The sequence below is a fragment of the Miniopterus natalensis genome, chromosome 12 (genome assembly GCF_054644295.1).
Source record: "Miniopterus natalensis isolate mMinNat1 chromosome 12, mMinNat1.hap1, whole genome shotgun sequence".
Taxonomy (NCBI): Eukaryota; Metazoa; Chordata; class Mammalia; order Chiroptera; family Miniopteridae; genus Miniopterus; species Miniopterus natalensis.
The window spans coordinates 7857032-7870176 of NC_142092.1; the positions used below are offsets into that span (position 1 = coordinate 7857032).

At 36.4% G+C, this 13145-nt stretch overlaps 1 non-coding gene across 1 annotated transcript; it reads left to right on the forward strand.

The window, feature by feature from the left end:
• Window positions 1-3263: 3263 nt before the first annotated feature.
• On the forward strand, window positions 3264-3370 carry LOC148091765 (U6 spliceosomal RNA). The gene has a single exon (XR_015715477.1). It is a non-coding gene; the product is annotated as a U6 spliceosomal RNA (small nuclear RNA).
• Window positions 3371-13145: the final 9775 nt, after the last annotated feature.

Consider the following 13145-nt stretch of genomic DNA (forward strand, 5'->3'; position numbering starts at 1 on the left):
GCTCGGGTGTGAGGAATGTGTAACCTTTATGTCCTTGGCCAGCAATGGCCTCTGTCTCTCCAACTTTTACAGTAGGGCCTGGAACCCTGCCTTCTGTGTTTTAATACACTTATTTACGAGAGGGTTGGCAAACGAAAAGAAGGCATTGGGCATAGTGAGTGTTACATTCTTGAAGTAAATCGGGAGACTGGATGAGCCTACTTCTTTAAACCTTACTGATAGTCGTCTTGGCACTCAGTTCCTAAGTTAAAACCTCATTTAGCAGTTCCCTAAATTATTTATATTGACCTGGAAATCTTGTAATAGTAAATTTATGTATTTTAGAACAGAATTTATATCCAGGTTTTTCTGTTGTATGGCCGTCAGGTTCGCTTGCAGTAGCATATTCAGGGAATATGTGTATAGTTAAGGAACTAAATACTTGTAAACTTGTAAGTTACTTTGGGTTTTGTGAGGGTGTTTGATTTATTATACATAGTTGCTAAAAGGACTGTTTTGAGCTTTTCAGTTAAGATTAAATAGCATTTTAAAATGTGTCACTAGTGTGTACACAATTACAGTTCATGGGGGGGGTGAACCCTGTTTTGGATACTTTTGCAGTGACAGTGAGAGGGTGTTTTCCTCTTGAAACAGGCTGTAGGTCCTACCCTCCCCTAAACAAAATTGAAGCTCTGTCGAATTTGAGAGACTCGGGGAATTTTGCACGTCTCATAAAAAAGAAAGTTTCTAAATCACCGAGTTCAGACTTAATATAATGAAAGAAATATCGATACACAAGTTCGTCTCCAAAGTTTACTCATTATGGGCACTTTATTCCTGTTAGCATTAACTAGAATTTCTTGCACACTAGATATTTGTGTACGTTTTTTCAATAGCTAATATAGTAAGTATCACTAATAGTGGGAATTGCCCAATATTAGGAGATCTAAACCAATGTTTTTAACTGTAGATCCTGACTCATTGAGTCATTAAATCAATGTAGTGGGTGGTAATCAGAATTTTTAAAAAATAGAATAGAAAATATTTATTGATTCAGCTGTAGTCATGTGTATTTCTGCAAAATATCTTTCTAAGGGTGTCAAAAAAGAGTCAGAAAAACAACCCTTCTAAAGGGTATTTTTATCCATAGCACTGGTCTTCAAGGAGTGTTAAAAGCAACCCAGTTTGTATTTCTATTTGGTGGAGCATGTTCTCCTCACCTTAGTTTTCAGGAATTGGCCATCAATGACCAGCATAGATTTGTAATCACTTCATATTTTAATAGTCTGAGAAGCTTTTATTTGGTCAGTAAAGGATGTTCTCGACCCCAAAATATTAATTGCCAATGATTTTTGTTTTCCATGGCTAGATGAGAATTGAATTCAGGTCCCCAGTCCTAGCAATGAATTGTTAACACTGCCTCATGTGACTTGACTGGAGTAAAGGAGGCCCAGTCACTGCATGCTCTTTGCTTGTGTGGGTGTTCTAAGCATTATACAATTACTTAAGAGTGGACTTCATTAAATAACCAGATAAAATGGGAGACACCACTTTTTTTTAATTTTGATACTGTTTTTGAAATCTAGAGTGTATTCAGCATGTCTCATTTTCAGCTAGTCGCATTTCCAGTGCTCAGTAGTTAACATGGCTAATGGCTACTGAACGGATTTGGACTTCTAGTGGATTGTCTACACTCTACAAAAGTTAACTTTTTCTACATGATATTTGCGGTTTCGTATTACAGTCAAAAATGTTCCGTCTCCACAGCCTATTCTCAAATATGAGGAAATTGGATCAGGTAATTTTCTTAGACTCTTTTCTAGGTCTAAGATTTAAGTATTCTGAAGCAGCAGACAGCTACACTTTTAACATATTACTTTGCTTCTCTAGGAGTATTTTAAGAGATTTTAGAGAATGTTTTTAAGTGGCAGATATTAATGATGAATATGATTTGGGAGTGTTCTATTAATTGGTCATCCTTTTTTGCTTTGTGACAGTGTAACGAAGTTACTCTTTCTAATTCACTTGGGAGCTGCCCCCCCCCTTTTATTTGGTCAAATATGTGATTGCTTGACGCATAGGAGGGAACATTTTTCTTAATGAATTCACTCATGTACAGTGTAGAGTATGAATTATCTGTTAAGGATATAGTTAATTATAGTAAACTGTGGAATCTAGATTTAATAACTAGAATCTATTTTGGGGGGCTTTTGGATGTGTAGATTATACAGTGATTTTTTTTCAACCTGGGAACATAATTGGTATAATGAAGGTAGAAGATATTAAAGGACTGAGAAATAATGGCATATAAATAAGGACAGTTAAGCAGAACAGGTCAGCCGAGTGGAATACTCTACCTTACCCTAAATATTTGTGTGCGTTATAGGGTTTGTAGCAGAATTTATTTAGGCATACAGGGGTAACGGAATGCACTTGTTGTAGCAGGGAAGTTGGCTCCAAATTAACAATTTGCATTTGAAAACTTAACAAAGGGATACTTGGAGTTCACTTGACATTAGTTACTGTTTGTTTGTTTTTTTAATTCAGAATTTAGATAATTTCGTCTAATTTATAGCATCTTATGTACCTGCTATGAGTCTGAGTAAATGAAAGGAATTGATCCTTTTGAAAAACATGGCCTAGTATTTAGCTGTATAAAACTTTGGTAGGATATGAAATGGAGATCTTAGAGTTAGGTTAACTTTAGTTACATCTAAAAACATCTTGTCAATTTCACATGCCAATTTACACTGATGGGGTGATCCATTGCTAAAAATAATGTGGATGCTCTGTCCAAGGAATCAAAATACTGTTGGAGAGTTTGGTGAATAATAATGTTTTAATATTCAGTCAGCATCATCAGATAATTTCATTAATATTGAACCTGAGTATTTGAGAATGAAGGAAATCTTTGTTAGGTAGACAATATTCTAATTTTGATTTGTATTTGATAATCAGTAAGTCAAACGAAATGATGAGACTGAAGGAAATAGTTCTTGTTATTTGTACGGAAGTTTGGCAAAAATGAAATTTATACAACCATAAGAGAGCACATGAATAAAGGCTTTTAAAAATAAAGTGTTCTGAGCTACTTTGTTTATGAGAGTATGTAAATTAATGTAAAGGTAGGCAGCTCAGACTTCTGGAAGAACATTTTAGCTCGGAAGCTCAAACTCTTAGTAGGTATTAAGTATTTGGAAAGTAGAGTATATCTGCCTCTGGACTAAGTGACTTTAGCATGTTTTAAGAATTTAGAATCTAGTTTGTTCAGAATACCACCTTTGGTGCTCGCTTCAGCAGCATGTGTACTAAAATTGGAATTAAACAGAGAAGATTAGCATGGCCTCTGTGCAAATATGACATGCAGATTCATGACGCATTCTATATAAAAAACAAATAAAATACCACCTTGATAAATGCAAAGGTGAAATTTATATATTTTACTTTATTAATATGCAGCCTTCAGAGTGTGTTTTTAGGATCATCACCCTTAACCTTTTTTTGGTCAAGACTTCTTTGCGAATGTGATAAAAGCTATGGATTCTTGCAGAAAACCTGTACTGTATATACAATTTTGGGAGGTTACTGAGGCCCGTTATGGATATAGATTAAGAACCCTGACTTTAAAGTGTTGACTGTACAAATATGTTAAACATTATGATATATTATAAACTATTCATTTACTAAAATATAGGTGGATTTTTTTTATATATATCTTTATTGATTTCAGAGAGAGAGTTGAAACATCAATGAAGAGAGAGTCGCCATTGATCAGCTGCCTCCTGTATGCCCCTGACTAGGGATCAAGCCCGCAACCTGGGCATGTGCCCTGACCAGGAATCGAACCGCTGCGCCACGCCTGGTGGGGTTGTAGGTGGATTTTAAAATGTGAATGTTGCCCTGGCTCATGTGGCTCTGTTGGAGCATTGTCCCATACACCAAAAGGTAGTACATCGAAAGGTCTTGGGTTCCATTCTTGGTCAGGGCACATATCCAGGTTGTGGGTTTGGTCCCTGATGAGGATGCTTACGGGAAGCAGTTGATTGAAGTTTGTCTCTCACATTGATGTTTCTCTCTAAAATAAAAATTAAAATAAAATGTGAATGTTAGTTATGGAACTTTATTTGATATAAATACCAGATACTGACAAACAAGCTTATTCATAATTAGTAGATTTCTTTCACTTATTTTTTGTTGATTTTTTTCCCCCCCCCTTTTTAAAATTCAGGTATTTTTTATTAGTTACACTTGTCATTCAGTATTGTTTTATATTAGTTTCAGGTGTACAGCATAGTGGTTAGAAATTTATATAATTAAAGAAGTGATTCCCCCAATAAGTCTAGTACCCATCTGCACCATACACAGTTATTACTACAATATTAACTATATTTGCTATGCTGTACTTTACATCCCCATGACTCTCTTGTAATTCATAGCACGTTTTAAATTGCAGATAAGTATTTTTGACGATCTCCAGTATATATGAAGTAAAATTATTGTCTTAGTTTCTCAAATTGATTCATTAAGAATAACTATCCATTTATTGAATATTCCTGGATTATTAAGGGGCTTTGCATGTGTTACCAATCCCCAAAAACACCCAATGAGTTGTGGCTGTTACAGTTTCCCAATTGGAGATAAGAGAACTAATTAAGTAACTTGTACAAGAAAGCAGCCACTAAGGAGCTGCTTGACTCCAAAGCCATTAACCTTAGCTCTTTTCCTTTACCTGTGCTGCTCTGTTGGACTGAAATCTGTTTCTTACACATTTTGTCCAAGTTGAATTATGATTTTTAAGTTGTTTTTTTTTTTTAAAGAGAGAAAAACATCGATTTGTTGCTCCACTTATTTATGCATTCATTGGTTGATTCTTACATGGGAACTGAACCCACAACCTTGGCATATTGGGATGGTGCCCCAACTAACTGGGATACCTGGTCAGGGGGACAATCTAATTTTTAATGGGCAGGGGCAAGCTACAGATTGAGGTGGTATGTAAGGATAGAATATGGCTATTAAAAGGTTACTTTTTAAAAACAAATTATCTGAAAGGTAAAATTCAGAGAGGTTTGGCTAATAGCATCTTGTAGTGAGCATCCACTATGTACTTGGTGCTTTTTGTCTATTATTTTTATTTCCTCTTAATAGCCCTCTAATATTTGTCTGATTTTTGTAAGTTAAAATAACAAAGCCCCAGAGATTAAACGATGTGCCTAAAGGCATGATAAATAAGCCAGGCTTCAAGCAGCTCTCTGATTCTGCAGTGCACTTTAACTATAGAGGAGACAATCTCAAGAACAGAAAATAACACTAGCTAATTACCGCACTCCTTTTCTCTTTCCGAGCATTATATGGTTGTGATCAGTGTACATGTTAGGATTTTTACTTCACCTTATTTCTGAATGAACATTTCCATGGGTCCTGGTAATCCATAAATTCTAGTACATGGGTTGTGTTCTGTGTTTCTGAAAGCTTGCTTAACAAATAGTGCCTCCTCTTAGCTGTTAGATACTAGTTTCCAAAATTTACTCTAATCAAATAAATGTTTTCTAAAAAACTGCAAGCTGTGAACCATGAGTGGATCACAAAGTCACTTTATTGTGTATAAAAAGAAAACATAAAATTAAGGATTGGTGATGATTTGTGAACAGTATTAATATTCTGTTGTATTAGTATTACATATTTATAGATACGTACTAGTTAGAAATATAAAATATTTTTCTTGCTGTGGATTGTGGAAAGGTAGAAACCACTGCTCTAATGAATAGTGATGCTACATAGTTGATATCTTTCTCTCCTCACCCATCAACATCCAACTATTGGATTTTATTTGTATGTATTTCCCCCAAATGGGAGATCATTTTAATAGCCCTTGGTAGATAAATTGCCAGATGGCTTACTTCCAGCATGGTACCTATTTATATTGCTGGGTGAAGAAAAATGGTACAAAGTAAGCATGTCACACTTGCCAAGACTGATTCTACATTATTTAATTTTAGATAACTATGTTTGATGAGGATTCGAACATGTTTTAAATGGGAAAATTGGTCAGGGTTGAGGGCTAGGCTAGAGGTACCAGCTGGTTTTATTGTTGGCTGAAAGAACCATGTTGGTTCAGAACACAGCCCGTATATTAGAATTAGAAAGGCTTGACTTTTTAGGAGTAGTTGTCTACTTGTTCTTAACCTTGAATCATCTGGCCTTATAGAATAGAAATTGATTGGCTCAAGTGTAGTAAGTTTGGAGATCATTTGGGCAAGTTATTAAAACTTCTTAGCACCAGTTTCTACCTATGTAAAATGGAGATGATGACTATTAAATAAGATGGCACACATGAAGGACTTGACATAGACCCTTCTGTATGTTGGATGCCTTTTTAAGTCTTTCCCTTTATTCTTACAGATTATTTAGTTCAGTATCTCGATGTTTCAGCTAGGAAAGCTGAGGGGCTAAAAAGGCTAAATTACACGAGGTTTCAGTGGTAGTGAGTAGGGCCAGGATTTGAACCTTGGTGGTTTTTTTTACTCCAAATGAGTATTGTTGCCATGAACATTCATGTATAAGTTTTTGTGTTTAATTCTCTTGGGAGTATGCCTCTGAGTGGAATTGCTTGGTCATGTGGTAACTATTTGACTTTTTGACAAGCTTCAAAACACCTGCACCATTTCACATTTTTGCCAGCAGGATATGAAGGATCTCCACATCCTCGCCAATACTTAACTGTCTTTTTGATCCATGGTTTTAATTATATCCAGCCTAGTGGGTCTGAAAGTGGTATTTCATTGTGGTTGGGTTTTGGTTTCCCTAATAACTAATAAATGATGTTGAGTGTCTTATTTACTTATTGGCCATTTGTGATTGTGAGTCATATCTTTGAAGAAATGTCTATTCAAATCCTTTGCCCTTCTTTTAAAATAGATTATTTGTCTTAAGATACTTTTATATATGGTGTGAGTAGGGTTCCAAATTCATTCTTTTGCATGTGAATATCCAGTTGTCCTAGCACTCTTTGTTGAAAAAACTTCTTTTCCCTTTGAATTATCTTGGCACTCTTTTTGAAAATCAATTGACCCAATGTATGGGGTTTATTTCTGGACTTTAAATTTTATTGCATTGAGCCGTATGCCATAAGAGTGTGTTGATTACATGTTATGGTTACTAAGCTACTGGTTAGTAACTTTCTTTGATATTAAATTTAGTGCATGCCTTATAAAGCAAGTAATCTTTATAGTAGTTAATTTTTAAATAGTCTGTAAATTGAAGACTAATATTTAATATGGTTTAGATTAATTTGGGTATTGTGATTTTTATTACAAAACCAAACTGATCATATTGCTTTAGTTCAGAGATTATTGTACCAAGGTATTAAATATCTTGGTTCCTGTCTTTGATCCTCAAAGCAGCTTTGGTGGCATGGAAAACATGAGTAAGTTTAATTTAACAATTAGGATCTTTTTGTATATATACTTTTATATCCTTTTGTACATTATGTATTTAATCATGGAGTATGCATGAAGTATAAGACTTTTGGGTTTTGAAGTCATTAGATTTTGTTAGAGAGGTTCTTGTATTCCTTTATAATGGGGATATATGTATGTTTCTTTAGGTAGATAAGTGATATTATGAATTTTTATTTCCAGCAACTATAAGAAAATCAAAAGTTGATAATAAGTGATGTAAGAAGGTGATTTCTGGATCTTGTAACTACATGGTATTAGGAGTGAATTGAGGTAACCAAGCATTTAAAATAATGTTAACCAAGCCCTGGCTGGGTAGGTCAGTTGGTTAGAGCATCATCCAATACCCCAAGGTTGCAGGGTCAATCCCTTGTCAGGGCGCATAACAAGAAGCAACCAATGAATGCGTAAATATAAGTGGAACAACAAAATAATAATATTAACCAAATACAGAAAATGAAAGTAATACATAGATCATACATAGCTACAGTTTAAATTGCTGATTGGTGGAAGGTTTTTCAATTAAACTTATATTCAAATTAAGTGAAAGAAAGTGATCTAATACTTCTTTTCTTTTCTCCTTTAATCACACAGGAGAACCAGGATTACTGAGTAGAAAGCCTTCCTGTGGTGCTCCACTGTGGTCCCTTTTCAGCATTCACCCTGGATGTTCTCTTCACTGTGGGATGAGGTAGTAGGTTGTATAGTTTTAGGGTCACACCCACCACTGGGAGATAACTATACAATCTACTGTCTTTCCTAACGTGATAGAAAAGTCTGCATTCTGGCGGCGTCTTAGGAAGTTCAAAGCCAATTGTACAGTATCTATTTAAGGTTAATGTGTAAAAGTGCTGTAGTACACCATTTCTTTATGGTGCACACATTGCTTATTCTTTCAGAGACTAAAAACTTTAGCAAGTAGACTGGATGGGGGGGAGAAACTTTTTGCTTCTCATTTCTCTATATCAGAATAACTGTTTTATTGACGCTGATAATTTTATGTTGCATTTTCTTTTGAAAAAGATTGTGCTCTTCATTTCAGAAGAAAAGATTGCTCTATCAGAGTGAGGTAGTAGATTGTATAGTTGTGGGGTAGTTATTTTACCCTGTTCAGGAGATAACTATACAATCTATTGCCTTCCCTGAGGAGTAGACTTCCTGCATTTTGTTTTTATGTAGATAATATTAAAACTCAGAAGAATTGCCTGGCTGGCGTGGCTCATAGGTTGGGCATCGACCTATGATCCAGGAGATCGGGGTTCAATTCCTGGTCAGTGCGCATGCCCTGCTTGTGGGCTCGATTCCCCAGTAGGGGGCATGCAGGAGGCAGCTCATCAATGACTCTCTCATCATTGATGTTTCTATCACTCTCTCCTTCTCCCTTTCTCTGTGAAATCAATAAAGACATATTTTTTTTTAAAAAAATAAAACAATTTTGACATTGTTTTGTATTTACAGTTTGTCGGTTGCTAATTTTCTCTGTTCAGATATAGTGTACCTGCAATAGTGATTTAGCATTTTTCACATGTATATTTCAGAAATTTGAAATTAAACAAAAGTCTCAGAGAGGAGAAAGTTTCAGGCACTCTTAATAGGGGAGCAGGCCCCTTTGGAATTGTGAATAGGTTTGTCATCCTACATCCTTCTTCACATGTCTGAGGGAGGTCCTGGGTGATGGAGGTAAATGCAGAATCAAAAGGCAGGCACTGTTTGAACTAACATGGAGTCAGGTTGATTATGATTCATTCTCCCTGGTTGGGGTTTTTGGGTGGTCTTGGACAATGATGTTAACCACTGTTTCATGGATGTGATGATTTGGATGGCTTCATCTTTCCAGACTTTGTGCTCCCTGATAAGTCACAAAGACCTGAACTTTGCCCCCCAAATCCTAAGTGATCCTTTATTCACAAAGGAGGTGCTCTGATCCCCTGAGGCTGTCAAATGGGGACATGCATAGTTTGCTGTTTAAAGAAGATGTGAGGGTAATGCTTAAAAGGGCTACTTGATTTTTAACACCCATGAAGGCTCATGTTTTAGCTTTTTTCCAGTGGCCAAACCATATGTTACCTTGGGCCTTTATAATCAAGAAAGGCTTAAAGCTCTGTTTTAAGTGCTTGCTGTTTTTATTTTGTTTTTGGAGAAGAAAAGGCAAAATGTGGAGTTGATCAAGAGGTAACCTTCCCAAATATTTACATTTATCCTGAATTTTAGTGTCTGAGACAGTGATTTTCTACCAGTGTGTTGCAAGAAATTTTAAAACGTGCAATAACTAACTAGTCAGGGGCACTGACTTCTTTTCCCTTAGGTTGTCAGATTTAAAAAATGACAACAGCCAACACAATAGCTGTTGTGTGAAAAAAATTATACCTTTTTTGTCAAATTGGGAAAATACATATTTCTTTGGTGTGCCACAGAATTTTAGTAATTAGTTCATGCCATGAGGTGAAACAGGCTGACAGTTGCTGATCTCAGTGCAGTGTCACTGGCATCAGGAACTTTGCATGAGAGAAACCATCAAATTCTTCAATGGGTCCAACCCAGGTGATTTATCTGAGCCAAATTAATACTTTTTGTTTCATCCCTGGCACATATGGACACCTGCATGGTCCAGAATTAGATTTTGTTATAAACGACATACAAAAATGGGGAGGGTGGAGACCTTTTACATTCATTGCCTTTTAGTGTGCCAAAGAAAAGTGGGAAAGTTTGAGAATAGTCATGGAGTTTTGTGGGTTTCCGACACATGCTGCCTTTCCTGTGGATGTTGTCATCACTCTGCAGTTGGAAACATCCTTATTTAATAACTAAGGTCTGAAGAAAAATGAATTTGTCTTTTATTAATTACACAAGGGCCCATTTCATACACATACTAGCCAAGCCCAGTAAGTGAATCAGATTATGGAGAATTACTATTTTGTAAAAACACTTGAAAGTACCTCTATGGAAAGTGTGATAGTCTCTAAAAGCTTGTTTTTGATAGTGACAAAAAAGTGATTAGAATTTCCTTCTGTTTACTATATTGGAAAATTTTAAATGAAATATCTGGGCTCAGGAGGGGCTGGCCGTAACCTAGGAAATGAGCCATCTAAAGGGGACTGGCAGCAGTTGGTTGCAAGCAGGATTTATATGTAGTGTCACCTAATTTTCCAGCTTATCAAGAAAGGTAAATTTTATGAAATTCTATGTTTAAATTTTGGTAATACATTAAAAATATAAGGTGGGCTGGATATTAGGCTTCTGGTTTGCATCTGATGTAATTGAATTTTTGTTTCTTTGTAACAAGAGGTTTGATTTTAAGCATATGTGTGTGTGTGTGTGTGTATATATATCTTTGATGTTTACCAAGATTGTATGACCAGTAACATTTTAAAGCAGAGTGGAAGAGTTCTAATTCGTTGGGGGTGGGGGGGAAGCCTAATTTAATAGGTTAATTTCAAGTACCTCTGCCAAGTAGAAGACTGCCAAGAAAAAACATGGGTTCCTAGGAAGAGGTAGTAGGTTGCATAGTTTTAGGGCAGGGATTTTGCCCACAAGGAGGTAACTATACGACCTGCTGCCTTTCTTAGGACCTTACTATTCCACGGTAACCTGTTTCCTTGCTTCCTTGCTTTGGTGTAAACAGAGTTCTTACAAATGCAGATTTTCTTACAAATGAAAACATTGCAGGAATACAAAAGGAAGCAAAGCCTGCCTTCCTGATTTATAAACAGCTGCATGGTATCAACATCAATTAGTAAAAGTCAACTAATGAGAATTTAAGATTTCTGAAGTATATTTAGTTGCTTATTTGCCTCACTTTGGGGTCGCTGGAAAGTTCTGGAAAGCAGTGACTGTTTTTGGGCAAGTTCCCATTTGATCTTGAGAGTGCCAGATGTTTCTCCTCTAGTCTGTTACACCTAAAAGAAGACATTTAATAAAGCTATTGAAATATTTTCTGTTCCCTACACTGTAACTACTTACCTTGCTAAGTTCCTGGGTTTCTCTTCTGATCTTAAAATTTGGTGCAGTTCTTAGGGTGGTATTGCATATTGTGGAAATCATTGCATTGAGTGTGCATTATGGTATTAACGCTCTGATTGATGGAATTACTGTAATTTGTTCAACACCTTTTCAATAAAAATACTTGTTTTACTTTAAAAGCTGTGTTTTTTAAATCATTTCATCTCCATCCTTGCAGAATTAGATGTATAATTTTATGTGTAAGTATTTGTATTTATTTGTAAGACTTATGATCTGTTTACTTGATTTCATTTTTTTATTTGCAGTGATTTGCCAATGGTACTCCTCACTTCCAGATGTATATTAATGAAGCTAATTTGAGCCATATGCAACTCTTCCATTTTTGTAAACACTTGTATGTCTTTGAACACAAAATTACATGTGCTGAGGACGTCCTAGTTTTAATTTCTCATTCTTTGAGTCTGAGCTCGAGCAGGCAACTTGCAAAAACAATATTCCTCAAGTCCCCAGTCTGGTTCAAACATTTACGAGCCTGGGGTATGTGTGCATTAGCATCCCACGGTAGATTTAATTTATTTCGAGCTATTTTGAACAGTAATATTTTAAAGGCTCCAGGGTAGAAAGGTTGAGGAAATTCAGTGACGTTTCCTGTCCTTCCCCTCCACCTCAGTGAATGTTTCAGTGGAAGGTCGGGTGGGTTCTAAGCATGTTTTCCACTTATGACCAATTGGGGCTTTAAATATCCCTGTAAATTGAGATAGTTGTGTGTGGCTTGGCTTATAAGGTTTTTTTACATTATGCAGTCCTTTACAATCAAAGATTTTAAAATAAAAATTTCAATTCATGAGTGGCAAAATTGCATCAATTTCATGTACACTGAAAATTTTAATTCAAATTTTGTCCAGTTTCTTATAAAAGTATTCTAATTATCTCTAATCATTTTCCTTATTAAAGTATTTGGCCCATACCAGCCAGCTATTATTCCTCCCCTTCCCCCTTCATTGAACTGGTCAGGTTCCTTGCTCCTTCCCATTCTGTTTTCTAGTTTGCCTCCTACTCAGGCTCTTGTTGGGAGGGGGCTTGAGAAATCCTCTGGGGAGTGGACATAATTCAGCACTGTTTGGTGGTTGATGGCCCACCCAAAGGAAGCATCTATAATCTGACTCCTTGGGATTCTGAAGTCTTGCTCAAAAATCATAACTTAAAACTTTAGTTTGATTTAAAAGCTATTTTTCCCTGAGTGAGAAGGGGGTATGGTGGAGTAATTGTATCAAATTATATTAATATAGAACAATGGGTTAGGCAAATTAGTGTTTCAAAGGACTATGGAGGCTACCCAATGCTAGTATGGAAGCATAAACAACATCCTAGGTTCTTTGTGGTTTCCATTCTCAAGGTGACCACTTTGTCTCAACATCAGTGCTGTTAACTGGCCATCATGTCACCCTCTTCGGGCTTGGACATATGAGGAGAGTAGGCACATTTCAGCTGGCAAACCCTTTTGAACGAAAGGCCACCTAATTGTGCTGTCTGTTGCACACTGGCTGCAAGGAAAGCGGGGAAGTGGCTTAGGCCAGTTAGTAAGGAGGAGACAGAAGTGCACAGGTGACTGCAGCAGCAGGCATTAGGAGAAACGGCATGAAGACTGACGTGTTCTGTTCTACCCCTGCCATAATACAGGCGTAGGGAACCTCTGGCCCACAGACCCTATGGTCTGGCCCTGCCAATGCAGCCGCAGGCGGGACTCAA